General features: G+C 42.6%; 1 protein-coding gene across 1 annotated transcript in view; it reads right to left on the bottom strand.

Annotated features, from left to right (window-relative positions):
* The window catches only part of CCNJL (cyclin J like), a 597,715-nt gene that overhangs the window by 217,561 nt on the left and 358,188 nt on the right, over positions 1 to 21,966 (bottom strand). The window lies entirely within an intron of this gene.

Below are 21,966 nucleotides of genomic sequence, written 5' to 3'. Positions count from 1 at the left end.
GCAGAGGGGAACCCATTCCTATCCACTCTGCAGATTAGCCATGGCTCTGTGGAACACAGCCTTGAGCAATCAATTGCAACTGCAAGCTCAATTCCTGCCAGGCAAACTAAATTCACTGGCAGACGACTTGAGCAGGGATCAATGGACCCACACCAAGCTTCTGATCCACAGGTGGGGGGAACCAAAGGTGGACCTCTTTGCTTCCCCTCAGAACTATCAATTGGGCAAATATTGCACCAGAATTACCCACAGCCAAGCATGGACAGTGGATGCCCTGTCCTTCACATGGGAAAACCTCTCAATCTATGCCTTTCCCCCTCTGCCCCTCCTCTCGAAGGTTCTACTAAAAATCAAACAGGACAAGCAAAGGACAATCCTGATTGCACCGGACTGGCAACGCCAGCACTGGTACCTACTTTTGCTTTTTTACTGACAGTAGTGCCACCATGGTACCTGCCTCAGAGCCCTTCCCTGCTGTCCCAGCAAGAAGGCCAGATTTTGCATCCTCTGCTACAGACCCTGAACCTAGCAGCCTGGCTCATCCACTGAACTCATTACCAGCAAGCCCTCAGTAAACAGGTACTGGATGTCATCATCCTTGAGGCAAGGAGGCCTAGTACTAGAAAATCCTATTCGGAAAAGATACTTTTCTTGGAGCCAGTCTCAGGGAATGGACACAATTGTGGCCAGCTTACCTCATATACTAGACTACTTAACAGAAATGCTCCACAAAGGCCTATCCTTCTCTTCTATTAAAATTTATACCTTTGCCATCTCAGCTCATTATAATACTGAGCCACCCCTCTTCTCTCATCCTCTAGTCAAACATTTCCTGAGGAGAGCCAGAAATTTAAGACCCCCCCCCCCCCAGGAGAGCTCCGACTCCAGCCTCGGACCTTAACTTTGCATTGGAAAAGCTCACACTTCCACCCTTTGAACCTGCTGCTACAGCACAGTTAAAATTCCTCTTCTGGAAAACAATTTTACTTCTAGCCATCACTTCAGCAAGAAGATGGTCATGGAACCCTTCATTATCTTCTACGCGGACAGGGATTCCCTCAGGACTAACCCATCATTTATGCCCAAGATGGTATCTAGCATGGCTTTAAACCAATCCATTAATTTGCCAACTTTTTTCCCCTAATCCTCAGAATAAAGGGGAAAGGATCCTGCACTCCCTGGATGTGCACAGGCAGCTTAGGTTCTATCTGGACAGGACTAAACCTTTCAGAAAATCTGACAGGCTGCTACTCAGCTTTGCTACAGGGACAGAGGGCAAGGCCATTTCAAAGCAAACCATTTCTAAATGGATAGCACACTGCATTAATTTCTGCTACAAACACCATGGGAAACCTACCCCACATGGGATCAAAACACATTCCACTAGAGATACCATCAACCTCTACAGCACTTCTCAGGGGAGTCCCTACCAGGGACATCCTGGAAGCTGCAACCTGGAGATCTGTACACACTTTCACCAAGCATTACCACTTACCTAACTTATCTCATTAACCCAGAGAACCTTCTCATGGTGCCTGTGTGCTTAACACTGAGCGCACCATGAGAAGATACTAATTTCAAGCGGTTACCAGAGTGCCTTCCTGAAGCACGAGAAACTGTAGTTCACATTTGTAGTTGAGCCTAATGTAAAACACACTGAAATCATAACTCAACATGTAAATTACATTATATTGTTAAGATTCAGTGTGTTTTTACATTAAGTTCACATTGAAGTTTTACTAAAAATTCTGTGTAAAAAGTTCTTGATAAAGCAAGTGGTGGCAGCCAATCGGATTCTTGCAATCCGAGCCACCACTTGCATACCAGCTCCACCCCCCGGTGAGAAAAAAAAATTGAACTGCACCATCCCTTTTTTTTTTTTTTTTGTTCACAACTCAAACTTTTGTGTCCTAAATAGACTAAATTAGCCTGGTTGTAGTGAACTACATAAAACTCTGACTGTAACCCTAAACACCTCGTCCATTCCTTAAACTTAAATCCCCCGATTGTTCTCCAACTCTAATCCTCCCTTCTCACTCCTCTCAAGCCCCCTGGCCCTAAACCTAAACACCAGTTAGCTGCATAACAACATCCATTCCCAGAACCTGCTACTTACTTCTCAGAGCATTGATTTCTGTGTGCCACTTTCCGAAAGGACGGCCTCAACTTCAAATAAGCAAAGTTCAGCTGAAACGGAGTCCTGTTTATAAAATATAGGTAAGTGTACTAGAAGAGAATAGCACCCCATAATGCTTTGCATCTTCTGCATTTCGATATTTACAATTGCCCCCACAGGAAGCAGAAGCAGGTTTCTCACTTTCCAAATCACAGCCATAACATAACACATTTTCTTCCACTTTTATTTTTGCAGGTACGCTTTGATAGAGATGTTGGTAAAAGGGCATTATTTCCTCAGACGCTGCGGTGTCAGTGTCTGACTCATGTGAGCTGAGAATTAGTTGTATGAACTGTGTTGGAGGGCATGTTCTCCACCTGGTTAAAGTACGTGGTTATCTACCTTTAGTTCATGGTTACTTGAAAGGTTTCTCACCATGCATTGGAGAGTATGCTGCTGCCTTAGTATGTCCCATTCTGATGGCAATATTCTGTAGTCGTTATTTCATATTGCAGGTGACATGGGGATTTGAAGTGGTCTGTACGGCTGTATGCTGCTGCAGAATATGAATGGCCAAAGTATGTGTTTAAGGAAATTGAGTATGTGATAATCTGCATGCATTAAGATGGACTTGGTTCTGCGAACTCTGAGTAAACTGTGAATAGTGGAAAAATACTGAAAACCAAGAGCCTGCTTGAAAGCAAGAAATGTGCCTTATATGAAGGTGCTGAAGTTTGCATGGTTGCAAACAAAAAGCGCTTAAAGTTCCAAGTTTTTTATTACATCTGTGTGAAGACTATTAAACCTGTGTGAAGACTCTACAGTTGCTCGAACTTGTGTTTTCGTTTTATTATATGGAAGTACATCCGATTTTCCTTTTCTGCCTAGAGATGTAGTAATGTGAACTGTTTTAAGCCTACGGGTAAACCACTGATTGGTTAATTGTCTTTCGTACTAATTTAATTGGTCTAGTTTACATTTTTATACTGTCAGCAGTATCACCAGCAAATAAGCTTATGCATTCAAACGAAAAGAGTCCTTGAACCAAATAAGGAATCAGATGCAAAAACCAGAGAATACAAGAAAAAGAAAAATAATCTGGTTCCACACAGCAGTGAAGATCAATATGTCCTTTAATGTAGTAGGTAAGCGCTTTCTCTGAAAAGCATCCACTTCATCAGACCAACAAAGATAAAATGGCAGCTACATTTTTAAACACTAAAACATCCAATCAAAAATCAGATAAAATGCGCATCATAGCTAAAAGCCATGTGATAAAATACATTTGTAGAATATATAGAGCGTTAAAAAATTGAATAAAACAGACTAAATGAACAATATGTTCTTAAAACTGGTAAATACAATAGCAAAAAATAATAAAAGATGGACTATTAAAATATACATGATAAAATATTGAGAGAGAGATCAATGCTTTAATGGCCGTGCTTTAAGGAAGGGTTTCTGGGAAACTCTGTTGTTTAAACCAGGAGGTTTATCAGCTTGAAAGCGCAAAATCTACTTCTGTTCACTAGATTCTGATCTATTATTTATGTCACCTCCTCTCTTGGTACTATGCAGAATCTCTAGTACCATAAAGCTAAATTTATGTTCTTTACCCTCTTTAGCTACATGTAGTGATAGTGTTCTGGTTTGTTTAACATTCCTGATATCCCTAAGGTGTTCAAGTATTCTATCCTTAAACACCCTGTTCGTTTTCCCTATGTAAAATGAGAAGCAGGTAGTACAATAGCAAAAATAGACATTTTTTGTTCGACAATCTGCATAAAAAGCAGTATCTATCTTAAAACCCAAAGTGGGATGTGTGAAATGATTACCAATATGTATATGTGTACAGGCCATACAATTCCTACACATATATGTACCAAGTCTATCAGATATTATAGTTGATTTAGTATTAAAGGATCGCTAACAGAGCTGACTCTTAAGTGACCTATTATTTCTAAAAGCAAAATCTGGCTGTGTGCCAATGACCCCATTCAACTCATGTACAGTAGACAGAATATCCCAGTTCTTTTTAATAATATCACATGCTACATGCACATTACTGGCAAAGGTCAATGGCATCCTTAGTTTATTCCTAGAGGTATCAGTGGAAGCATCACTTGAGAAAGTATTGTCAATCTTATCCCTGTTGTTAATACTAGTGGGGAGGGGGAAAAGTATGGCTGGCACTTACCTGATCTATGCCGCCATCCTTCTGCTATTTGAGAATCAATAAGTTTACTACTATAGCCTCTTTCTAAAAATTCTTGTTTAAGTGTTTGTAATGCAACAATGAGACTATCATCATCATTAAAAAGTCTCATAGTTCGAAATATCTGTCCTTTCAACACAGTGAATTTCGTATGATTCGGATGCATACTGCCATAGTGTAGAACATTATTCTAACAGTTTTCTTATACAAAGTAGTAGACACAGTGGATAAATTATTTTTAGTAACTTTAACATCCAAAAACTCTACTTCATCAGAATATTCATAGGTAAATCTCAAAAAAGTATTCAACTGATTTAAGTATAAAAGAAACTCTTGTAGCCGCTGCTCTGAGCCATGCCACAACAAAAAAATATCATCCACAAAACGTTTATACCATTTGTTGTTAACCTGGTATTCATTATTCGAAAGTACATGTTTAGCTTCCCAATTAGCTAGGGATAGGTTGGTGTAGCTATTAGCACAAACTGTGCCCATAGCTACGCCAACTTTTTGTGCATAATAAAGATCATTAAAAATAAACACATTGTTTTCTAGGATGAAGTGTCACCTTAGTATCAGGGGTGTTTCTCTCACACAGTAATTCTCTGACATTTTCAATTCCCCATTCATTGGGTATAACAGTGAACAATGATTCAATATCCAGAGTTACAAATAAACATTGTCCTAAGATAATTTCATTTTGTTTAGATAGCTCATTTAAAAAAAACTCTTGGTATCCTTTAAAACAGTGCTACAATTAGCCAAGGCAGCATGCAAAGTCTTTTCTACAAAAATAGAAAGTGGCTCAGTTACCCAACCTCAGCCTAAAACTATAGGGCGCATAGGTGGAGTTAAGGGATTCTTATGTATTTTGGGTAGACCATATATCAAAGGGACTGTTCGATGTTCTACCTTGAAATACTCAAACAGTTGCTCAGACATCATGCCTGTTATTAATAAATCAAAGATCAAAAACTGTACTTTTTCTATGACACTGAGTATATGCATAGGTAAAATGGCATACGTATCAACATCATAGAGATGACTTAACATAGCTTCTATATATTTGTCCTTGTCTATAACAATACCACCTCATTTATCATCTGGACGTATTTCTATACTATTTAGTTCTTTCAATTCAACTAGAGCTTGTAACTCTGCAGCTGATAAATTACTAAAATTATTAGTTTGCTTATCTAGAGACTTCTCTCTAAGTTGTTTTTCACAAAGGTCAATGAACAGATCTATAGTAGAATTACTAAGTGGTATGTAAGTGCTGGGCTTTCTAAATATACAATCAGCATTATTAGAATTACCAAACATAGCTTTGAGTGTAAGAGTTCTGCCAAAAAGGTGTAGGTCTTTACCTCTGTTATGTCCATTCTTAGAGCCGGAACAAAGGTTAAACTTCTGTTTAACACAGATAATTGTGAGTCAGTTAAAGTTAAAGTAGAGATATTGTGAACTAAGCTTGTTTGTGTCTCTTTCCTGACCTTATTTCGTCCTCCTGGCTGTATAGTCGTCGTGTACATTGATTTTGCAGGCGATTCCTCGATCTGCCTCTTATAGGCAGAGGTTCTTTCAATAAAAAATGTCCACGGGTGGAGCCTGTCCATCTTTTATTTTTTTACGATTGTATTTACCAGTTTTAAGTACATATTGTTAATTTAGTCTGTTTTATTCAACTTTTTAACACTGTATATATTCTACAGATGTATTTTATCACATGGCTTTTAGCTATGATGCACATTTTATCTGATTTTTGATCGGATGTTTTATTGTTTAAAAATGTAACTGCTATTCTATCTTTGTTGGTCTGATGAAGCGGATGTTATTCCGAGAAAGCACTTGCCTACTACAATAAAGGACATATTGATCTTCACTGCTGTGTGGAACCAGATTATTTTTCTTTTTCTTGTAAGCTTATGCATTCTTTTGTTCGGGGAGTCTCCCTGGTACTTTCCATGAGACTCCCACACGTGTGCAATAAACACCACTGAAAGAGAGTAAGAATTGTCTTGTCTTCATTTAAAGTAAAATGCAACAACTGGTGCCATTTACTCGGATCTGAATTGACAACAGCTGCGGCAGTTGGGGATTGAATGAAATAATGCTAGTGAAAGGGCCCATGACAGAATTTTCTGTTCTGGCAGTGTTTCTTTCATTTCCTGTAACTCGCCTGCTTTAAAATTTGGTATTGATAACTTTTCAGAAGTGCAATAATTCCTCTCATTCAATTGTTTTGAGGTAAGTGGCATGCATTTCTTTTCTGCTATTGATTGGGCAGTATGAGAGTGGGTTAAAACAAAAAACTGGCGACATAAGAGTGAAAGGAGATACGAGAGTGGGGAAAACAACGTTTATAAAATGTCACAGCTAAATCTGTAAAATACAGTATAGCTTATTGTGTGAAAATGGGAGCGAGTGCAAGAACAATAAAGGAGCCAGAAAGAGGTACACCAGCTGATAATATGCATTTTCGTGTGTCCCGGGACAGTTGTATGTTTACAAGTCAGTGGGTTGCCCTCACTGAGGGTGATGGTAAGCTCGCCTTTCCAGAAAATGGTAGTTTTAATAAAAATATTTTGCTTAATCTCCAAGGGAAGTTAAGGAAAAAAAGGAAGAATACCAGGGTTGTGCTCGGCAGCACTTAATGACTGGATGACGGAGGCGAAAGAAAGAGTAAAGGATTCGGTTATTAGTAGCCTAAAAGATAATCAGTAAAACTTAAAAGAGCAATTGAGGGAATTACAACACACGGGTAGTAATTTAGATGTAGTAAATGGTAAATGCTTGAAGGACCCACCCTTTAACTGGCTTTATCCTGTAAAGGAATTAGCTAAATTGCAGATAACTGAATCGTCAGAAGACTATAATGCCTGGCTACCTCCACCACAGACTGCACCACCGATTGCACCACCGCAGTATCAGCCCCCCTTTGCTCAACAAGGAGCTGAAACACAGCAGCCAGATTCCACCCCTAGAGAGAGAGAGAACAAGCTGCGGACAGTCAGTCTAGTGAATCGGATCCAGAAACGAGCGATAGAAAAAAAGGGACCAAGAACTCGTAATAAGACTCGTAAAGAAGCAAAAGCTGTAATGTACTTTAAAGCTAAACCCTATTATAAAGGAAAAGGGAAGCGACATTTACACCAAAGGCATTCTGGCCAGTTCCCCGCTATAATTGACAGTGGGGATGGATATTTTGGGCCAGATAAATTTAATCCAGATTCAGAATCAAGGTCGTCAGATGATGACGATTGTTACGCTTGAGGGAGGTACCTAACCCAGCCCATGCTAGAAGTGCACAGGAACCACCGACCATTGTAGTACCAAGGGCGTGTCAGCGGTTGATTTTTTAAGCCATTACCAAATCACTACCGCCTATCCGTACTAATCCAGCTAAGTTGCAATGTGTGCTGGCGGGACATATTTGTTTACAAAATCCTACAACAGAAGAAGCCAGGGCAGTTCTTCAGTATGCCATACCGGCTGATCTGAAGAAACGGATTTGGGACCATGCTAATGTCCCTACTCAGATTCCAAAACATGATGCACAAGGAGATAATGGGTTTGAAGCAGTCAGACAGCGTATAGTAGATGCTATTACAGTAATAGTTCCACCCACACCCAAATGGTCCAAAATCAAGTCAGTTCTTCAAAAAGAAGAACCGGTGGACGAGTATTTAAATGGTCTCACTGAAGCCTTTGAGGCTTATTCTGGTTACCAAGAACCCACCGAAGGGCCGGCACAGAATGGATTGTCGGCTGCCTTCATAGAGGGGTTACGCCCACAAGTACGGGATAAGCTAAAGGAAGTATGTTTAAACTGGCCTAGTCTTGGATTGCATGAATTAGTCACACAAGTGCAATACATCTCCAACCACTTAGCACAGGAAAAAAAGAACTTCCAGGAAAAATTGGCTAAAGTGCAGATTCAGCTGTGTACTGCCTTCGGGCAGCGTGGACGGGGAAGAGGGAGAGGTGGACGCCAAGGGGCAGGAAATCAAAATAGACAAAACTGGCAGGAAACTCGATCAGCCCCACCCCAAAGCTATAATAATCAGACAGTGTTTCAATTGTGGCCAAGTAGGCCATTGGAGAAATGAATGTCCGTACCTGGCTGAGCAACCTGCCCCACCCACTGATATGTCACCTCAGTGGAATTCTAACTGGACCTCATCCAATCGGCAGCCATCACAATGAAGGTTCCCTGAACAAAGATAACAGCAGTTGTGCCCTTTCATCCCTGTGGATCAAGATGGACCACATGTTGTTACTTGTCAAAAATAAACTGTTCCCATTTTTGATTGACACTGGAGCAACCAAATCTATGTTAGCTGGCGAAGCAGCAATAAATGTCCCCCTCTCCAATAACATAACTAGAGGGGTAGGTGCCTCTGGTATTCCAATTGAATATTCTGAAACAGTCCCAGTAACTTTGGGACCTTTACAAATCATGCATTTTTAGTAGGACCCTCAGCACCTTTAAATTTATTGGGAAGAGATTTGCTCTGTAAGATGGGAGCAACCATCTTCTGCACAGCTGAAGGAGTATATTTACAAGTACCTTCAGATAAACAAGATAGTATTTTGGCTACTTTAGATGAAACTGTCACAATGCAAAGAATGTGTATGCAAGTCTGACCTCAATAAAAATAAGCATCTAAATTCGTTACCCTGTCATCTATGGACCACTCATGATAATGATGTTGGGTTCCTGATTTCAGCTACTCCTGTAAAGATAACCTTAAAACCCGGAGCAAAGTTACCTAGGGTACCACAGTACCCTTTGACGGTAGAGGCTACATCTGGTATTGCCCCCGTCATTTCTGCCTTGGTACAACAAGGAATTATAGTACCTACAACAAGTCCATGTAATACTCAATTCTGCAGATAAAGAAACCTGGTAAACAAGCTTACAGATTTGTGCAAGACTTGCGAGAAGTCAAAGCTGTCTTGCCTGTTTTTCCAACTGTACCAAACCCAGCTACGATTTTAAGCTGCATCCCACCTACAGCACATTATTTTACGGTTACAGATATCTCATCAGCTTTCTTCTCTATCCCAGTACATTCAGATAGTCAGTATTTGTTTGCATTCACTTATAAGGGCCAACAGTATACTTGGACCCGACTACCCCAAGGATATGTAGAATCTCCAACCCTATTCTCTAGAGGGATGCAGAGACAACTGCAGAATTTACAGTTACCACCCCCGTTCAGTATTGGTCCAATATGTAGACTATATTCTTATAGCTTCACAAGATACTAAGTCTTGTATAGAGGACTCACTTCTAGTTTTAAAGTTTTTAGCTGAACGAAGTTTTAAGGTAAATAAATCTAAACTGCAGTGCTGTCAAGAAAAAGGTACAATACCTGGGACACATCATTTCTATGGGTTTACGTCAAATATTTCCAAGTAGAATTACCTCCATTCAAACTGCCCCCCACCCTGTAACTCAGACAACTCAGGGGGGTTCCTCAGCCTAGCAGGTTATTGTAAACAGTGGGTGCCCAATTTTTCAGGCATTTCGGCCCCTCTGTTACAGCTTCTAAAAAAGGAGGTCACAGACCCTCTGGCCTTGGTCCCCTAAACATGAAAACGCCTTTCAATCTATTAAAATGGCACTGATAAACCCACCTGCCCTGGGGCTCCCAGATTATTCTAAACAATTTGTTTTCTTCTGTTGTGAAAGAAACAAGACTGCCCTGGGCCTGCTGGCGCAGGCGCGCACGGGGGGCTATCGACCTATAGTATATTACATCACTCAGACCCTGTTGCTTCTGGCTATCCACCATGTTTACGAGCAGTGGCAGCCGCTGCTGTTTTGATTGACATGTCAGCACCACTGACTTTAGAACATGACACTATACTAGCAGTACCTCATGCGGTGCAAGCATTACTCTTAAAAACAAAAACACAGTATCTTTCTAATGCTCGCCTCACTAAATATGAGTTAAGTTAAGTAACCCCGCTGTTCAAATTACACGTTGCCCACCACTAAACCCTGCTTCATTGATTCCAACTAGTGACGAGGGTGAACCACATGACTGTGTGCTTGTAGTTAATACTGTTCTTTCTCCTAGGTTAGATTTGCAAGCTGTTCCTTTGCTTAATCCTGATTTAGTTCTTTTTGTAGATGGGTCCTGTTTATGAAATAGTTCTGGTGAACTCCAGGCGGCATGGTCAGTCTGCTCGCCATAGGAGGTTTTACAAACTGGACAATTACCACCTGGCACTTCCGCACAAGCTGCGGATGGCACTTTCGCATGCATGTAAAATGGCCAAAGACAGATCTGTTACTATTTATACTGATTCACGTTATGCCCATGGTGTTGTTCATGAGTTTGGTACCTTGTGGAAGGAAAGGCTGTTTTTGACATCCTCTGGGGCACAGATTAAAAATTACCTGTATATTGATCACCTCTTACAGGATTTATTATTACCTTCTAAAATTGCTGTTGTCAAGTGTGCAGCTCACAAGTCTAACAACTCCCTAGTAGCTAAGGGAAATAAGTTGGCTGACTGGGCTGCCAAGCAAGCTGCTCTTTCACATACTGTTCAGGGACAATTTCTGCAGCCTATCTTACAAACGGTTACTTCTGATACTATTGTTTAACTTTACAAAGTGACGCATCGGAATCGGAAAGAAAAACATGGCTGGCCCAAAGCTGTTTCAAACGCTCTGATTCAATATGGCAGCATCCTGATGGCAGATTAATTTGCCCTATATCTATGTTAAATTCTCTTATAAAAGCGTATCATTTGCCAGCTCATGTAGGGTTACAAGCATTAATCAAACAAATCCAAAAAGATTGGTTTGCCCCAGGACTTTCTGCTTCTGTGCAACATTTTTTGAGCACGTGCTCCATTTGTTTAAAGCATAATATTTCAAAAGACACACTGGCTCCCGCTCAACCGGTGCCAAAACCAATGGGACCATTTTGTGCCTCTCAGTGGGACTTTATTGAACTCCCACCTTGTACTCGTTTTAAATATGTTTTGACTGTTGTTGATATTTTTTTGGGGTGGTTAGAAGCCTACCCATGTGCTAAAAATGCTACTTCAGTTGCAAAAAAATTCTGTTATGAATTGATACCTCGTTTTGGTGTTCCTTGTCAAATATACTCTGACCATGGAATGCTACGTTAGTTGAATCATTGTGCACAATGTTAGGCATTACTTTGCAATTCCACTGCCCATATAGACCACAAGCATCAAGTATTACTGAACGAATGAATCAGACCTTGAAAACTACACTTGCTAAAGTCTTTAGAAACAGGCTTAACTTGGGTGCAGGCCTTACCACTAGTCTTACTTTCTATGCGAGCACAACCACATCCTACTAAGGGTCTTCACCACATGAAATTCTCATGGGTCGCCCTCTGCATCTGCCCATGACACCACTACCATCCCTTTCTGAAAATGATGCATTTGATAATGATATTCTCTTGTACTGCAAATCTCATTTCCTTCCTACAGTTTCACCACTGACAAGTAGCAGCTGCTCAACATCTTCCAGATCCTTTCCTGTCATTCGCCCTACAACCAGGCGATTGGGTTTATGTTAAGTCCTTCTCTAGAAAAACAGCGCTCCAGCCGCGCTGGAAGGGGCCTTTCCTGGTTCTTCTGACAACGTCATCTGCTGTGCGACTGCAAGGATCTCCAACCTGGATACACATTTCACACATCAAAAAAGTTGTGCCGTCCGAAGACCAACAGCCTTTATCTTTTTCAATGCCAGATTCTCCTCCCACTGCTACTCGTACTCAAAGTAGAACTGTTCCAGTACCTGACTATGCCAAACATCTACCCTTTTGGAAAACTCCAAACTCTTGACACTACGCAGACTCAACAATCATTTCCACAAAAATATTGGACAGCCACTTTGGTGGTCATTCTTGTTGTACAGCTATTTTTAATGTGGCCATTTTTATTTCCTGCTCCATCGAAACATCACACCAAGCGAGCTATTTGGCATCCACCTTTCAACACCTACCAAGCTATTAAATTTGATTCAAACAGCAACACAACAGCTTACACAGCAAAACAAAGTTGTATCCAAAGGCACAGGATCAGAGGCTGCAGATGTTTCTCCAGAGATTAGCATTCCACGTCACCAAAAGTGTATGGAGTGACCAGCTGACTGATTTATTCACTTTGTCCTGAACAAGTAGATAACGTGTCACTAAGTTTTATTGTAGGAGTCATCTGGTGGTGCCAGGAAGTTACAGCTACAAAGCACAAGTTAATCCCCAAATCACTGCAGCTTCCTGAAACATCTGCAGCCTCGGATCCTGTGCCTTTGGATACAACTTTGTTAAGCTATTAAATTTGCCTATGCATCATCCTTCAATGTCTCGGACTGTTGGATCTGTACTGCTTTACCTACTATTCATGGGGGATTGATGCCAAGCACAGTCCCTTTAAGGGCTAATGAAACCTGGATGAATCTGATCTATGACACTTCAAATGTCACTTCAAAAGACAGGATAGCATTACATCTGTCTAACCGTCAAAATGGAACTGTGTGTTTTCAGAAATTTGGTAAAGTCAAGATAGGATGGTGTTTTTGCAATGTCACAGTTCCCTACAGGTGTAATAACTCCTCCTCCTACTGTAACACAAACTATGATTCATTTTGTGAACTGGTGCATAAAACATACGAAGAGGTAAGAAATAATTCTGTTCTATATCAACAGCTGGGATTGATCGATAAGGTGTTTCATTCTGAACAAGGTTATATAGATATAGTAATATCACCACTAAGGTGGAAAATTGCTACTTTGTGTGTGGTAAAAGTGCCTATAAATGGCTACCAGGAAAAGTACAGTTTTGTACCTACCATAAATGTAGATGTTCGAGTGTATACCCTGCTGCAGTCATCACACTTGGGTTATCCTGCAGTCAGCCCGAATTCCAAAGTCTTGGTCCGGCGTCGGTTGCTGTCGCTTCTTCCCTGACGTCAGAGCGCCAGGGGTATATCAGAGGCATCAGACGCCATTTTCTTCAGTTTTTCTTGCCCCAGATGTCAGGTGCCCCTAATAAGTACGCAAAAAAAAAAATCTACATATAGCTATAAGGAAAAATAAAACAAAACCCTTAGGCACAAGCAAATACACCACAGAGGTAGAATAGAATAGTGTGGTAGAGATAAGTTCAGCTAGTTCAGAGGGGATGGAGGGAGGGTAACCTGGACTGCAGCAGGGTATACACTCGAACATCTACATTTATGGTAGGTACAAAACTGTACTATGTTCATCGTGTTACCCTGCTGCAGTCATCACACTTGGGTAGAAATCCCAAAGGTAAGGATGGGAGGTGGAGTCAAACAGGGTTAGAGGAGGCTAGAAGGCCCTGCAAAACTGCAGTGGCGAAGCCAGCTCTAGTCTTAGAGTAAAGTGGTAAGTGGTAATGTTTGGTGAAGGTGTGTACTGAACTCAAGTTGCAGCTTCCAAAATATCCTTGGTTGGAACTCCCCTGAGAAAGGCTGTAGCTGCTGCCCTGGTAGAGTGGGGCCTTATGGTAGCAGGAACTGGTTTTCCATGGTGGGTGTAGCAAAAAAGTACAGTTTTGTACCTACCATAAATGTAGATGTTCGAGTGCTAATACAGCTGCAGTAATCACAGATGGGTTCTCTGCCGTCAGGCGGTCCCTCGGTCGGCCGAATTCCAAAGTCTTGGTCCGGCGTCGGTTGTCGTCGCTCTCTCTTCTGACGTCAGTGAGGCCAGAGTATATAAGACACAGCCGACGCCATGTTCTTCAGTCTTTCTTGCCCCAGATGTCAGGTGTCCCCAGAAGGAAGGCAATACATAAATTATGCTTATATGTATATACAAGCAATGCAATATAATCCAAAATCAGTGGTTGCAAACAAATAAACCATAGAAGGATAACCCAGTCAGGTTGTATGAAGAGGTTGTTAGGCCCCATGCCTTTACCAAGTGGGGAAGGAGGGAGGGAAACCTGTACTGCAGCTGTATTAGCACTCGAACATCTACATTTATGGTAGGTACAAAACTGTACTATGTTCATCGTGCATACAGCTGCAGTAATCACAGATGGGTAGAGTCCCAAAGCTACGCACAGGGTGGTAGGTACTAGGAGGAACTGGGTTGAGCCAGAATGCCCTGCAAAACAGCAGTGGCAAAGCCTGTTCTTGTTCTGAAATATAAAGGCAGGTGGTAGTGTTTTGTGAAGGTATGTACAGAACTCCAAGTGGCTACCTCCAAAATATCTTTGGTAGGAACTCCTCTGAGGAAGGCTGTAGAGGTAGCTGAGGCCCTGGTGGAGTGTGATCTGATACCTGTAGGAACAGATTTCCCATGATAGGAATAACAAAACCGTATGCAGTGGCCTATCCATTTTGAAATAGTCTGCTTGGAAACTGGCTTCCCTTGAGCCCCTACAGCATAGGACACAAAGAGTTGTTCTGATTTCCTGAAGGACTTTGTTCTGTCCAAATAGTAACGTAGCTGCCTATGGATGTCTAAAGAATGTAGCAGCCTTTCCCCTTTGTTTTGAGGATTGGGGTAAAAGGTAGGAAGGTGTATGGCTTGATTTAAAGCTACCCTGGATACCACTTTAGGCATAAATGATGGGTTGGTACGAAGGGAAACCCTGTCCTGATGGAAAATGAGAAAGGGCTGCACCACCATGAGGGCCTGCAGTTCCGAAACTCTACGAGCTGAAGTGATAGCCAGAAGGAAGGCAGTTTTCCAGGACAAATATTGCAAATCTGTTGAGGCAGCTGGCTCAAAAGGAGGCAATGTTAATTTTTCTAGTATGTAATTAAGATCCCAGGCTGGTATTGGTTGTTTCCTTGGTGGTCTTATATTCTTAGCCCCTCTGAGGAACTGTCGTAAGAGTGGGTGAGAAAATAAAGGAGGATCCATGTTGAATTCTGCAGAAATGGCTGAGGCATGGATTTTTATGGAAGAAAATGAAAGTCCACTGTTCAGCAGCTCAGCTAGATACTGTAATACCTGAGGCAAGTTCAGTTTTCTAGGGTCCTGGCCTTTTTTCTCATTCCAAGAACAAAACCGCTTCCATTTTGCGGAGTAAGCTTTTCTAGTAGATGGCCTTCTGGCCTCCAAAATGACATCCTGCACCTCCTTGGAGAGTAGGGTCTGTTGTGGTGTTAAGGAATTTTCCATGCAGCGAGATTGAGTGTTTTCAGCGGACTGTGAAGAGTTTTGTAGCTGTGCTGAGTCAGCAGAAGAGTCTTTAGAGGCAGGGACCAGGGAGGAGTATGTGTTAGGCTCCTCAGCAGTGGGTACCAGTGTTGCCTTGGCCAATCTGGAGCAATCAGTATCATCTTCGGTCTGTCTGCTCTTGCTTTCAAAAGCACCTTGGGCAGAAGAGGCAGAGGTGGGAATGCGTAAACTGTCCATGCTGTCCAACTGAATGAAAGGGCATCCACTCTCCAGGCCTTTGGATGATAGGTCCTCGAACAAAACTTTTCCAATTGATGATTCCTGTGGGAGGCAAAAAGATCTATGTCTGGCCTCCCCCATGCTTGGATTATTTCTGTAAACACCTGATGATGTAACTTCCATTCATGTGGATCTGTCATATTTCTGCTTAAATTGTCTGCCAGCGTGTTTTCCAATCCTGGCAGGTACTGTGCTTGAAGTTCGATTTGCCATTCCAGAGCCAAGTTCCAAAGAGTCATGGCTAGTCTGCACAAGGGGTATGAATGTGTTCCTCCTTGTTTGTTTATGTACCACATTACTGTGATGTTGTCTGTTCTTATCAGTAATTGTCCTGGATGCAGGAAGTCCTTGAAAGCTGTAATTGCATTTATTACTGCTAGCATTTCTTTTTGATTGATGTGAAGGTGCTTTTCCTTTTGGGACCATTTGCCCTGGATGCATCTGTCCGTCATGTCGCCCCAGGCGTAATCTGAGGCGTCTGTTGTGATAACTTGCTTTGCTTGAGGCTTGCAGAATGGGAGGCCTGTGTTTGCTTGACATGCTTGGGCCCACCATAGAAATTCCTTTTGCAAACATGGGATTATTGGTATTATTGTTTCCAAACTGTGACTGTTGAGACCATAGGTTTTTTAGGTACCATTGAAGTTTCCTCATATGCAGCTTTGCACATGGGATTAAAAGAATGCAAGATGCCATGAATCCCAGAGCCTGCAGGATTTTCCTTGCAGTAAGCCTGGTACTTTTTTCTAGTATTTTGAAGTACTGAGATTGTTGCCCCTGTTTTTCTGGCGTAAGGTAGGCCATCTGGGTGTTTGTGTCCAAGTTGGCACCCAGGAAAGTTATTTTCTGAGATGGTGTTAGCCTTGATTTCTCTTTGTTGATTGTGTATCCCAGAGAATGCAGTAACCGTGTCACATATGCCAGATGTTCCAGAAGTATGTGCTTGCTGTCCGCTTGGATCAGGCAGTCGTCCAAATAAGGGTAAATTTGTATCCCTTGAAGTCTGCAGTAGGCAATCACTGATGCCAGGCACTTTGCCAAAGGGCAATGCAGAGAATTGATAGTGGGTTGAACCTGCAAGAAATCTGAGGTATCTTCTGCAGCTTTGTCTGATTGGGACATGCAGGTATGCCTCCTTGAGGTCCAATGTTACCAGCCAAAACTCCTTGCCCAGCATGGGAAGAAGTTGCTGTAATGTGAGCATCTTGAATTTTGATGCAGTAGAAATGTGTTTAGGATGGATAAGTCCAAAATGGGTCTCCAGTCGGTTCCTTTCCTTGGTACCAGAAAAAGTCTTGAATAAAAACCTTGACCTTGTTCGTGAGTAGGTACCTCTTGAATAGCTCTCATGCTTATGAGCTTTGAAATTTGTAGTTATGCCTCTGCCCTTTGATTCTGTGGCAGGTTTGGCATGCCTCTCATTTTTGGAAGAGTGTGAAATTGAAATTTGTAGCCTCTGTTTATAATGTCCAGGATCCATTTGTCTGTTGTGACAATATGCCAATTGCCTGCAAATAATGCTAGCTTTCCTCCCAAAGGTGCTGCCAGCTGAGACATGCTTGGCATGGAAATGAGGGAGTCATTGGGTTTGCTTCCTGTATTGTTGTGCACTGTCCTCGCCACCTCTTGGTGCTGGAGTTTGCCATTGTCGGCCTCTATATGATCCTTGTGATTGCCCTCTGCCCCTTGTGCGTCTGTATCTACCTCTTTGGGGTTTGTCAGTGGATGGAAAGGACCAGTTTTTTGAAGGCCAATTTCTGCTAAAACGTGGTGGTAGGACCTGTAAAAAAGCTTTGACAGTTTGCATAGATTTGACTTTTTCTTCCATTTTCCGTAGTATCTCCTCAGCATTAGTACCAAAAAGCACATCCTTTTGTAAAGGAGCATCTAGAAGTTTAGCTTTCACATGATCAGGCAAGTTTTGTTCTCTAAGCCAGGCATGTCTGCGAATGACTGATCCTGTAGCAGCCGCTCTACTTGAGGCCTCTAGGGCATCATAACCACATTGTAAAGTGTGTTTACCCACTTGCTCTGCACTATGCATCATATCCTGTAACTCCTTCAAATCTGGTTGTTCAGGTTGAGACATTTTATTCCTTAATTGTGATAACAGGAACTGTTGATATTTAAGCATATGAAACTGACAATTTAAGGCCCTCATGGCTAGGGTGGCCGAGGTATATACCTTTTTTCCCCACCTTTCTAAAGATCTTGACTCTCTTTCTGCAGGAAGTGGATTCTTGGCAGTGGAGGCCTTCAATCCCTTGGGGCCTTGTGAAATGGGTTCAGGGTCAGCATTATGGCTTTTGAAGAGAAATTGGTGAGAGTTAGGTACTCTGTAGTACCTATCCGGTTTGACTGGTGCAGGAGGCAGAGAATCCGGGCTAAGGCAAGCCTCCGAATAAACATCATCAAGTATGTCCAAAACAGGGGGTATTGCCAGAGGTCTGTGTTGAGGTAACAAAAGAAATTCCCTAAGTCTTTTCTTGGAATCTGAAAAGTCTTGGCCTTCCCAATGGAAGTGTTCCCTCAAGGTGTGCAAGGTTTCCCCAAAGGAAAAATCCTCAGGAGGGGATACAGAAGGGATGGACTGCTCTGCATCCGAATCCTCAAAAGGGGAGTAAGAGTGTTCCTCTACATCAGAATGTTCTGATAAAATGGATCCCTGATCAGAAGAGGGAGAATCTTCCTCCACTCTGGGTCTCTTGTCTGGAGGGGGTTGAGAACCTCTGATAAGAGTAATTAAATCCTCAGCCATTTTAAGCATCTGTTTTTAGGCATGGGACCTGGAGATGGGCCCTGTGCAACAGGCCTCTTGGGATGCCTGGCTGCTTTGGATTTAGTAAAGGCCTTAATAGAAAAAGATGAGGGTCTAAAGACACCATGGGTGGAGGTGGACCTGTCCACATTAGTAGGCTCAACATTAGCAAAGGCTTCGGTGGTTGTAGTCTGGGAAAGGGCCGAGGTCCCAGCGGTCTCGGGTACAGAGGACACCGCCAAAGGAGTGTCGTCGGTAGTCAGGGACTGCAAAGGCGTCTCGCTGAGAACCGGACCACGTGTAGCCTGTTTTGGCGTGGTATTGGCGGGGACTGCGGGCCTCTCGTGTCGGTCCTTGTGTTTTTTGGACAAAACGGTAGTCGGAGTGTCCGACGACATTTTATAATCAAAAGCTTTACCAAAATAGTGTTGGGCGAACTCCGCCCGACGCTTAATAGTGCATTTATTGAAGGTAGCGCAAAAGCGACAGCCCGAGACGTCCTGGTCTGGGCCTAAACAAGGTATGCAGAGGGAATAGAAATCCTTATTGCTTTGCTTCCCACAAGAAATACAATTATTAACTTTTTCTGACATCGGTCTGAGGCAAGAAAAGTTTCCCCAACGGGGTACTTAGCTTTAATGAAGACTTCGGTTTCCAAAATTTCCGTAATTCAGGAGCTGGCCGACCGGCACTTGCGAACTGCTTCTGCTTCGGGCACCGCGCGGCAAAAAAAGACTGAAGAACATGGCGTCGACTGTGTCTTATATACTCTGGCCTCACTGACGTCAGAAGACAGAGCGACGACAACCGACGCTGGACCAAGACTTTGGAATTCGACCGACCGAGGGACCGCCTGACAGCAGAGAACCTATCTGTGATTACTGCAGCTGTATGCACGATGAACATCGTATGCAACGTCCTATCCATTTGGAAATTGTCTGTTTTGAGATAGCCTTTCCTTGTGATGCTGTAGCATAGGATACAAAAAGCTGGTCAGATTTTCTGAAAACCTTAGTTTTATCCAAATAGTAACGTAGCTGCCTGTGAATGTCCAAGGAATGCAGGAGTCTTTCTCCTTTGTTCTGTGGATTTGGAAAGAAGGTGGTAAATGGATGGTTTGATTTAGAGCCACACTGGATACTACCTTAGGCATAAAGGAGGGGTTAGTTCATAGAGAAACTCTGTCTTGATGAAAAATGAGGAAAGGCTCTACTGCCATTAGTGCCTGAAGCTCTGAAATTCTTCTAGCTGAAGTAATTGCTAGCAGCAGGGCAGTCTTCCATGATATAAACTTTGTCAGCTGAGAAAGCTGGCTCAAAAGGAGGTAGCGTGAGTTTTTCCAGAACAAAGTTGAGGTCCCAAGTAGGTGTTGGTGCTCTTCTGGGAGGCCTAATGTTTTTGGCCCCTCTGAGAAACTGCCTAAGGAGTGGATGTGAAAATAAGGCAGGATCTGTGTTGTAGTGAGCAGAAATAGCGGAGGCATTGATTTTAATAGATGAAAAAGAAAGCCCTTTGTGTAACATCTCCGTTAAATATTGCAGAATCTGAGGTATGTCAGGCTGAAGGGTATTTTGGCCTTTAGCTTGGTTCCAGGCGCAAAACCTTTTCCATTTGTCTGAGTAGGCTTTCCTGGTGCTGGGCCTCCTGGCCTCCAGAATAACATCCATAACAGCTTGTGAGAGAGGAGTGGCTGGTTGCTTAGGTGATTTGCCATGCAGCCAAGTTTAAGGTTTTGAGCTGGCTGTGTAGAATCTGATTGCCTTGCTGTGTGAGCAGGTGGGTAATTTGCGGTAGAATCCATGGTGGGCCCTGGGCCATATTCCTTAATAGTGGGTACCAGTGCTGGCGTAGCCAGTCTGGGGCAATGAGCATCATTCGGGGTCTCTCCATCCTGACTTTCAGTAGCACCTTTGTGAGAAGGGGTAATGGAGGAAAGGCATATACTGTTAGCTTTTTCCAACTGAATGAGAGTGTGTCCACTTTCCAAACTTGATGATGAAAAGTCATTGTGCAAAATTTTGTTAGCTGATAGTTTTGAGGGCTGGCAAACAGGTCTATGTCTGGGAGCCCCCATGTTTGAGCTATCATTGCGAATACTTCTGGATCCAGTTTCCACTCGTGGGGATCCATGATGTTTCTGCTTATGTCGTCTGCCAATGTGTTATTTTTTCCTGGCAGGAATCGAGCTTGTAATTGAACTTGGTAAGCCAGAGCTGTGTTCCACAAGGTCATTGCTTGCCTGCATAGAGGGTAGGAGTGTGTACCCCCTTGTTTGTTTATGTACCACATTACTGTGGTGTTGTCTGTCCTTATGATAATCTGTCCTGGATGTAAGAGGTCCTTGAAGGCTGTCAGAGCATTTTGTACAGCTAGCATTTCTTTTTGATTGATGTGCAGATTCCTTTGATCTGCTGTCCATACGTCTTGAACGCACCATCCTGCCATGTGTGCCCCCCAGGCATAGTCCGATGCATTTGTTGTCATAGTTTGCCTGGCTGGGGGTAGGGTGAAAGGCTGACCCTTGTTGAGGTGACATGCCTGTGACCACCACAGAAACTCCTGTTGAAGGCAGGGAATGAGAGATATCATTGTTTCCAAGCTGTGGCTGTGTTGAGTCCATACGCTTTTTAGGTACCATTGTAATTTCCTCATATGCAGTTTTGCAAATGGTATTAGTAGTATGCAAGATGCCATGAAGCCCAAGGCCTGCAGAATTTTTCTTGCAGGGAGTTGGGTCTTTGTTGCCATTGTTCTGAAGTATTGAGTTAATTATAGTTTGTCTGGTGTCAGATAAGCCATCTGGGCTGTTGTATTCAAGCTGGCACCCAGGAATGTCATATTTTGTGAGGGCACTAGTTTTGATTTCTTTTCGTTTACTGTGCACCCTAGGCAACTTAGAAGATGTTTTACAAAAGCCAGGTGTTGCAAGAGAATGCCCTTGCTTTCTGCTTGGATGACAAAGTCATCCAGGTATGGGTATATTTGAATTCCTCTCTCTGCAGTATGCAATTACTGGTGCCAGGCATTTTGTGAAGACTCTGGGTACAGTAGATAAGCCAAAGGGCAGTGCAGAGAATTGGTAATGGGTTGAACCTGCAATAAAACGGAGGTATCTTCTGCAATTTTGTCTGATAGATGCAGATATGCATCCTTGTGGTCCAGTGTTACTAGCCAAGCTTTCTTGCCCAACATGGGAAGAAGCTGCTGTAGTGTTAGTATCTTGAATTTGGGTACTTGCAAGAAGGCGTTTAAAATTGAAAGGTCCAGAATGGGTCTCCAAGCATGGTCCTTTCTGGGGACTAGAAAGAGCCTCGAGTAAAATCCTTGGCCTTGCTCCTGTGTAGGTACCAGTTGAATGGCTCTCATGTCCATGAGAGCTGTAATTTGTTTTTGTGCCTCTGCCCATTGATTTTGTGGCAGGTTTGGCATTCCTTTTATC

The sequence above is a fragment of the Protopterus annectens genome, chromosome 9.part0 (genome assembly GCF_019279795.1).
Source record: "Protopterus annectens isolate FY-2018-M chromosome 9.part0, PAN1.0, whole genome shotgun sequence".
In the NCBI taxonomy this organism is placed as follows: domain Eukaryota; kingdom Metazoa; phylum Chordata; order Ceratodontiformes; family Protopteridae; genus Protopterus; species Protopterus annectens.
The sequence above is the reverse complement of the archived record's forward strand: the minus strand, read 5'-3'. Positions and strand labels throughout refer to the sequence as shown.